This window comes from Chiloscyllium plagiosum, unplaced genomic scaffold (genome assembly GCF_037043375.1).
Source record: "Chiloscyllium plagiosum isolate Xiang-an unplaced genomic scaffold, Cpla_swu_hap1 HiC_scaffold_4, whole genome shotgun sequence".
Lineage (NCBI taxonomy): Eukaryota > Metazoa > Chordata > Chondrichthyes > Orectolobiformes > Hemiscylliidae > Chiloscyllium > Chiloscyllium plagiosum.
In genome coordinates, this window is record NW_028270142.1 from 111,908,346 (window position 1) to 111,916,219 (window position 7,874).

Genomic DNA, 7,874 nt, shown 5'->3' on the forward strand with positions numbered 1-7,874 from the left:
GGATCCTATCTGCTGGCACAGATGTCAACTAAATTCATTTACAAGCTAATTGACACCAATTATATCTGATGATTTAGTGATGATTTGGGATCAAAGGGGAGCTGCATAATTCTCCTGTATCTCTCCAAAGCAGTCCTGCTGGGTTTGTCACTGTTTCATAAGGCATTAGTTCCCTTGTTATTAAGTATTCAGTGCCTATTTGAGAATCTGGAAATTGAGGAAGGAATTGACAGCTACAAGCCAATCCCTGCCATTGTCTCCAATGGTTCAGCTCCCCTCCCCATGATGCCCTCTTGACAGCCCTGACCCATCCTAGCTCATTTTTGGCTTGGGGGCCTTGTTGATCTTGCATTACCAGGACCAACCTCTGGTCAGCAACACACTACAGCGGGATGCTCTCACTATAGGGAAGGTCCAATTACATTCATTGGGCCTCTCTCTCGGAGCTGATTGGGACTCTCCAACCAGTGGACAAATCGAATCATAAGGCATGGTCAAATTTTGATATAGGAGACCAGAAGTAGAGAGACTTAAGTGAGTAGCACATGGAGTTCAATGTGGAGAAGTGTACTTTGGATCTGAGCAAAGCAAATTGGAATTTTTCTTAATGATGAAAGACTAGGAGCTGTAAAAGATTTAGGTGCTCATGTATGCAAATCATTAAAATACATAGACAAAGACAAAACAAAATCCATCAAAAATGATTCTTGGGATGCTGGCCTTAATTTGAAGAGGTTTTGAATTTAAAGTCGAGAGCGTGATGTTTCAGTTTTAAAAAGCCTTGGTCATGTCTTAGCTGGAGTATTACAAAGTTAAAAATCACACAACACCAGGTTATAGTCCAACAGGTTTATTTGGAAGCTAGATTTTTAACTTTGTCTGCCTTAGTCCAACACTGGCACCTCTAAGTCCTGGAGTATTACATTCATAAAACATTAGGAACAATTTGCTAGTCTTGCAGGAGGGTTGGGGATACAGAGCTCATTACCCAGACTGATACCAGGCCTTATAGGGCTAAATTGAGGGCAAGCTACATGAGCTTTGCTTGTATTCACTTGAGTTTAGAAGTGGTACACTGATTTGACAGATTCAACATGATTGTCTTTAGCAAGGGAATTTGAGCTTTTTGTGCTGAATAACGTAGCCCAAAGATAAATGGTGGGCAAAATGAAAGGGAATATCTCCTTTAGTTAAATCTTCTAAAAGTCAGATCAACACCTTAAATCACTGTGCCAAATGCTATTCCCCTGTTTTTCAGACAGACTTTTCCACTGGATGATGTCATGGGGTTAACAGATAATACACAGAGCATGGCAGAGAGTCAACTCATGACATCATCAGTGGAGCAGTCCATCGGGAGCATGGGGGTAGAGGGGAAGTAATGTAAATTTGACAGCAAATAAAACTCAATGTTCACACACCACATTAACTCTTTCAGCATCACTAACCTATGTAAATTTAAAGCAATTGCAAGTGGAATTTCTGTTGATTTGTGCCAGCTTTCATTTTCAGCTTGGTTGGGGATCATAAGAGTCTCTCATTTGTTCCCAAAACTAACGTTGACTGCATTTTATAAACAATATTTTTGTATTGAAATTCCACACTTCTGTGTGCAAACAAAAGACTTGAGTACTTGTGTCACATTTTTTTCTCTGTAGTCCAAAGGATGCAATGACTCCACTATAAAACTATTTAATGTTTGTGTCTGTTCTCAGGGAGTGGCAATTGCTTGGAAGCCGCATTCATTGCCCCTTCCTTATTTATTTTGACAAAGGATGTAGTGAGCTTCACTTACAAACTGGGTGACTGAAGCAATGTGTAACCTCAAATTTCCAAGCTCTCTGCCACTATGACTGCCCTACAGCCAACCTTAGAATCTGCAACCTCTACCATTTAGAACAAGGACAGTAGATGTATAATAATGCCATTGCTCTACTGATTCTTGGAATGGGGTTGGATATTATCTTATTGGTTGAGCACATATCCATTGGAGTTGAGAAGAATGAGAGATGATTTTATTGAAAAATGTACAATCCTGAGGGGACCAGACAGGAGGGTGCTGAAAGGTCATTTAAACTTGTTGGACAGACTACAACTAGAGTACGCAGTTTGAAAATAAGGTGCCACCTATTTAAAATAAAGCTGAGATTTGTTTTCTCTCTGAGGGTTGAGTCTTGGAACTCTTCCCCAGACAGTGATGGAAGGGAAGGCCGGGCCATTGAGCATTTTTAAGGCAAAGGCACATTGATTCTTGAGTAACAAGGAAGTCAAAAGGTTTAAAATAAGCAGCAATGTAGAGATAAGGCCACTATTACATTAGCCATGCTCTTATGGGTGGAGTAGGATTAAGAATCCAAATATCTTATAGGTGTTCCTAAATAGACAATAGACAATAGGTGCAGGAGTAGGCCATTCTGCCCTTCGAGCCTGCACCACCATTCAATATGATCATGGCTGATCATCCTTTATCAGTATCCTGTTCCTGCCTTATCTCCATAACCCTTGATTTCACAATCCTTGAGAGCTCTATCCAAATCGTTCTTAAATGAATCCAGAGACTGGGCCTCCATTGCCCTGTGGGGCAAAGCATTCCACACAGCCACCACTCTCTGGGTGAAGAAGTTTCTCCTCATCTCTGTCCTAAATGGTCTACCCTGTATTTTTAAGCTGTGTCCTCTGGTTCGGCACTCACCCATCAGCGGAAACATGTTTCCTGCCTCCAGATTGTCCAATCCTTTATAATCTTATATGTCTCAATCAGATCCCCTCTCAGTCTTCTAAACTCAAGGGTATACAAGCCCAGTCGCTCCAGTCTTTCAGTGTAAGGTAATCCCGCCATTCCAGGAATTGACCTCATGAGCCTATGCTGCACTCCCTCAATAGCCAGAATGTCTTTCCTCAAATTTGGAGACCAGAACTGCACACAGTACTCCAGGTGTGGTCTCACCAGGGCCCGGTACAGCTGAAGAAGAACCTCTTTGCTTCTATACTCAATCCCTCTTGTTATGAAGGCCAGCATGCTATTAGCCTTCTTCACTACGTGCTGTACCTGCATGCTTACCTTCATTGACTGGTGTACAAGAACACTCAGATCTCTCTGTACTGCCCCTTTACCTAAATTGATTCCATTGAGGTAGCAATCTGCCTTCCTGTTCTTGCCACCAAAGTGGATAACCATACATTTATCCACATTAAACTGCATCTGCCATGCATCTGACCACTCACCTAACTTGTCCAGGTCACCCTGTAATCTCATAACATCCTCATCACATTTCACCCTGTCACCCAGCTTAGTATCATCAGCAAATTTGCTAATGTTATTGCTAATACCATCTTCTATATCATTAGCATATATTGTAAAAAGCTGCGGTCCCAGTACTGATCCCTGCGGTACCCCACTGGTCACTGCCTGCCATTCCGAAATGGAGCCGTTTATCACTACTCTTTGTTTCCTATCAGCCAACCAACTTTCAATCCAAGTTAGTACTTTGCCCCCAATACCATGAGCCCAAATTTGCTCACTAAGACATTTGCTCACTATGTGGGACTTTATCAAAAGCTTTCTGAAAGTCCAGGTACACTACATCTACTGGACCTCCCTTGTCCATCTTCATAGTTACATCCTCAAAAAATTCAAGAAGATTAGTCAAGCATGATTTTCCCTTCATAAATCCATGCTGACTCTGACCTATCCTGTTACTACTATCCAGATGTGTCGTAATTTCATCCTTTATAACAGACTCCAGCATCTTTCCCACCACTAAGGTCAGACTAACTGGTCTATAATTTCCTATTTTCTCTCTCCCACCTTTCTTCAAAAGTGGTACAACATTAGCCACCCTCCAATCTGCAGGAACTAATCCCGAATCTATTGAACTCTGGAAAATAATCACCAACGCATCCACGATTTCTCGAGCCACCTCCTTCAGTACCCTGGGATATAGACCATCAGGCACCGGGGACTTATCAACCTTCAGACCTAACAGTCTCTCTAACACCAATTCCTGGCAAATATAAATTCCCTTAAGTTCAGGTCCTTCAACCACTGTTACCTCTGGGAGATTGCTTGTGTCTTCCCCAGTGAACACAGATCTGAAGTACCAATTCAATTCTTCTGCCATTTCTTTGTTCCCTATAATATATTGCCCTGTTTCTGTCTTCAAGGGCTCAATTTTAGTCTTAACCATTTTTTTTGCCTTTCACATACCTAAAAAAACTTTTACTATCCTCCTTTATATTATTGGCCAGTTTACCTTCGTACCTCATTTTTTCTCTGCGTATTGCCTTCTTAGTAATCCTCTGTTGTTCTTTAAAAGCTTCCCAGTCCTCCGTTTTCCCACTTATCTTTGCTATGTTATACTTTTTCTTTTTTAACTTTATATGTTTCTTAACTTCCCTCGTCAGCCACGGCCACCCATGCCTCCTCCTAGGATCTTTCTTCCTTTTTGGAATGAACTGATCCTGCAACTTCTGCATTATACACAGAAATATCTGCCATTGTTCCTCCACTGTCATCCCTGCTAATGTATTGCACCATTGAACTTTGGCCAGCTCCTCCCTCATAGCTCCATAGTTCCCTTTATTTAACAGAAATATTGTCACTTCCGATTGTACCCTCTCCATCTCAAATTGCAGATTGAAGCTTTTGTGTAAGACTGACAAGTTCCCCTGTAAGTAATACCGAGTCGTGGCCCGAGTATATTTCTCCATATTTTTAATGTCACCTGAGTCAAAGTTAAAGCACATGATATAGAAGGTAATGTACTGACCTGAATTAAGAATTGGCCAGAAGTTTGAAAACAGAGTAGGAATAATTGGACCATATTTGTATTGGTAGGCTATGACTAGTGGGGTACGAGAAGGATCAGAACTTTGATCCTCAGATGTTGATAATGTATACAATAATTTTGACATGGGAAATATAATATTTCCGAATTTGCAGTTGATACCAAGTTAAGCAAGAATGTACGTTGTGAGGAAAATGTAAAATGTTTTCAAGAGGATTTAAACAGGTGTGTAGAGGTATAGAGATGTACAGATCCTTCGGTCCAACTCGTCCATGCTGAACAGTTATCTTAAATTAATCTCGTCCCAGTTGCCAGCACTTGGCCTATATTCCTCTAGTAATTGAACAAAAAAGTAACAGATGGAATGTAATATGGAAAAATGTGAGATTGTCCTCTTTGGTACGAAGAACAGAAGTGCAGAATACTTATTAAATGGTGAGAATTTGGAAATTATAGATGTGCAAAGCGACTTGGGTGTCCTTGTTAATTAGTACTGAAATCAAAAGTATGATTTAGGACTGCGATGAGATTTCATTTCAGTTGGAGGGTGATGAATCTTTGAATTTCTGTACCTCAGAGGGCTATGGCAGCTCAGTCTTTTAACATAGAGGTTATGACATTGTCTGAGTAAAAGGCAATGGAATGTTTGATCAGCCAGGATCATATTAAATGGTGGAGCAGACTCAATGGGCTGAATGGCCTACTCCTGTTCCTATCTTGCTATTCAGCCTCAGTTCAGTCCAGTTTTGTACACAACACTTTAGGAAGGTAGTGATGGTGGCAGAACAGATTTAGAAGAACAGTTCACAGGATTAGGAATTTTGATTACATCGATAGATTGGAGAAAACTTGGGCTGTTCTCCTCGGAGAACACCCAAGAAGTTAAAATAAAAATGTTCACGAGGAGTCTAGACAGAGGGAATGGAGAGAAATTGATCATATTATTAGAAGGCTTGAGAAGTAGGGCACATCAATGTAACATGAATGGTAAAAGCACCAGAGGCAACATGAGAACACGTTTACACGGTGAGTTCTTAACATCTGGAAGTTGTTGTCTGAGAGTGGTGGAGGCAGATTCAACTGCGGCTTTTAAAAAGTGAATTGTAAAGTTATCTTTAAAAGTAACAATTTAGAAGGCTTTGGGATAAAAGTGGGAAGGAGGACTAATTGGAAGTGTACCTGCAGAGAGCTGGCACAAACTGATAGGCTGAATGGCTCCTTTCTGTGCTGTAATCTTTCAATGATTCCACAATAGCAGGCATTGAGTTATGTATGCATGAGAAGCTGAAACTGAGATCGATGTGAGTGAGTTGGTCTTTTTGAAACAATTTTTTACTTTGACATGTTTCTGAAAGTTGGCTTATATCCTGAAATTGAAACATCTTAGAATCTCTGTCTTTCTATTGTGAAAATGAGTAGGGTTATGTTTTCAGTCTGACATTGGTCTTCCATCTCTATGAACTTGATTTGAGTCTGGGCTGACAGGATTAAAAAGAAACAAAACTCATTTCACGTAAGAAAATAAAAATCTTACATGAACGTAAGAAATCAAGTAGCATAACTCAAAAAAGAAGGATGTCCACAGGTAGCTTAACAAATATTACTCTCTCATTGGCCGTCACTAAACAGTTGTTTCTCTCACTGCTATCTTTCAGACATTACCATGTATTGAATAACTGCTCTGTTGGAGTCTATGTTTCAAAATTAACCTATTCGGCTGTGATGTGTTGTTAGATATCCTAATGTTATGAAAGATGCTAAATAAATGCAACTGTTTCTTGTTGCAGCATAGAGTGAGTTTTAATATTCTTTTAACCATCCTACTTAATAATATTTGAGACTGACAAAAGTTTAATTTCCTGATGTTAAAAATTTCTCACTACTAAGTACAATATGAACTTTTACAAAGATATTTGGAAGTTCTGGAGAAATTGGCATTACTGACCACTTATGCTTCTACCAATAATCTGTTAAATTAACTGTAGACTTCAGGGAGAATTCTCACAAAAAAACTACTACCATAAATATTTTGAAATGAAGTAGTTTTTTTAGAACAACCTCTCTGAGGAAGTTATGGTAAACTTCTATAAATCATAGGTTACAGCACAGTTAGAGTATTGTATCCAATTCTGGGCATCACACTATAGAAAGGATGTCAAAGCCTTGGAGAAGATTCAGAGGAAGCTTACCAGAATTACAGGAGGTACGAGGAACTTCAATTATTTTGCAGAGGGTACAAAAGCTGGGATTGTTCTCTTGTAGTCAATAACTGTTAATAGGAGATGTAGCAAGATGTTCAAAATTAGTTTTGATAGAGTGGGCAGAGATAAATTGTTTCTATTAGCCAAGGATTAATAACCAAAAGACACTGAATATAATTAACAAAAGAACTAATGGTGAGATGAAGAGTTATTTCTTCACACCGAGTTATTATAAATTTAGAAACCACAACGTTGGAAAGGCAAGCACTAATTAGAGATAGTCAGCATGGTTTTGTGCGGGGAAAAGCATGTCTCGTGAACTTGATTGAGTCTTTTGAAGAAGTAACAAAGAAGCTTGATGAGGGCAGAGCAAGTGGACATGATCTATATCGACTTCAGTAAGACGTTCGACAAGGTTCCCATGGGAGACTGATTAGCAAGGTTTGATCTCATGGAATATAGGGAGGACTAGCCATCTGATGCAGAACTGGCTTGAAGTTAGAAGTCAGAGGGTGGTGGTGAAGGGTTACTTTTCAGACTGGAGGCCTGTGACCATTGGAGTGCTACAAGGATCGGTGCTGGGTCCATTACACCTATATAAATAACAAAATGATTTGGATGTGAACATAAGAGGTATAGTTAGTAAGTTTGCAGATGACACCAAAATTGGAGGTGGAGTGGAGAGTGAAGAAGATTACCTCAGAGTACACCAGGATCTTGACCAAATGGGGCAATGGGCTGAGGAGTGGCAGGTGGAGTTTAATTTAGATAAATGCGAGATGCTGCATTTTGGAAAAGCAAATCAGCAGGACTTATACGCTTAATGGTAAGGTCCTAGGGAGTGTTGCTGAACAAAGAGACCTTGTGGTGCAGGTTCATAGTTCCT

At 40.0% G+C, this 7,874-nt stretch overlaps 1 protein-coding gene across 2 annotated transcripts in view; it reads left to right on the forward strand.

Annotated features, from left to right (window-relative positions):
* Positions 1–7,874, forward strand: part of wnt9a (wingless-type MMTV integration site family, member 9A) — an 84,091-nt gene that overhangs the window by 65,372 nt on the left and 10,845 nt on the right. The gene's annotated exons all lie outside the window — the stretch shown is intronic.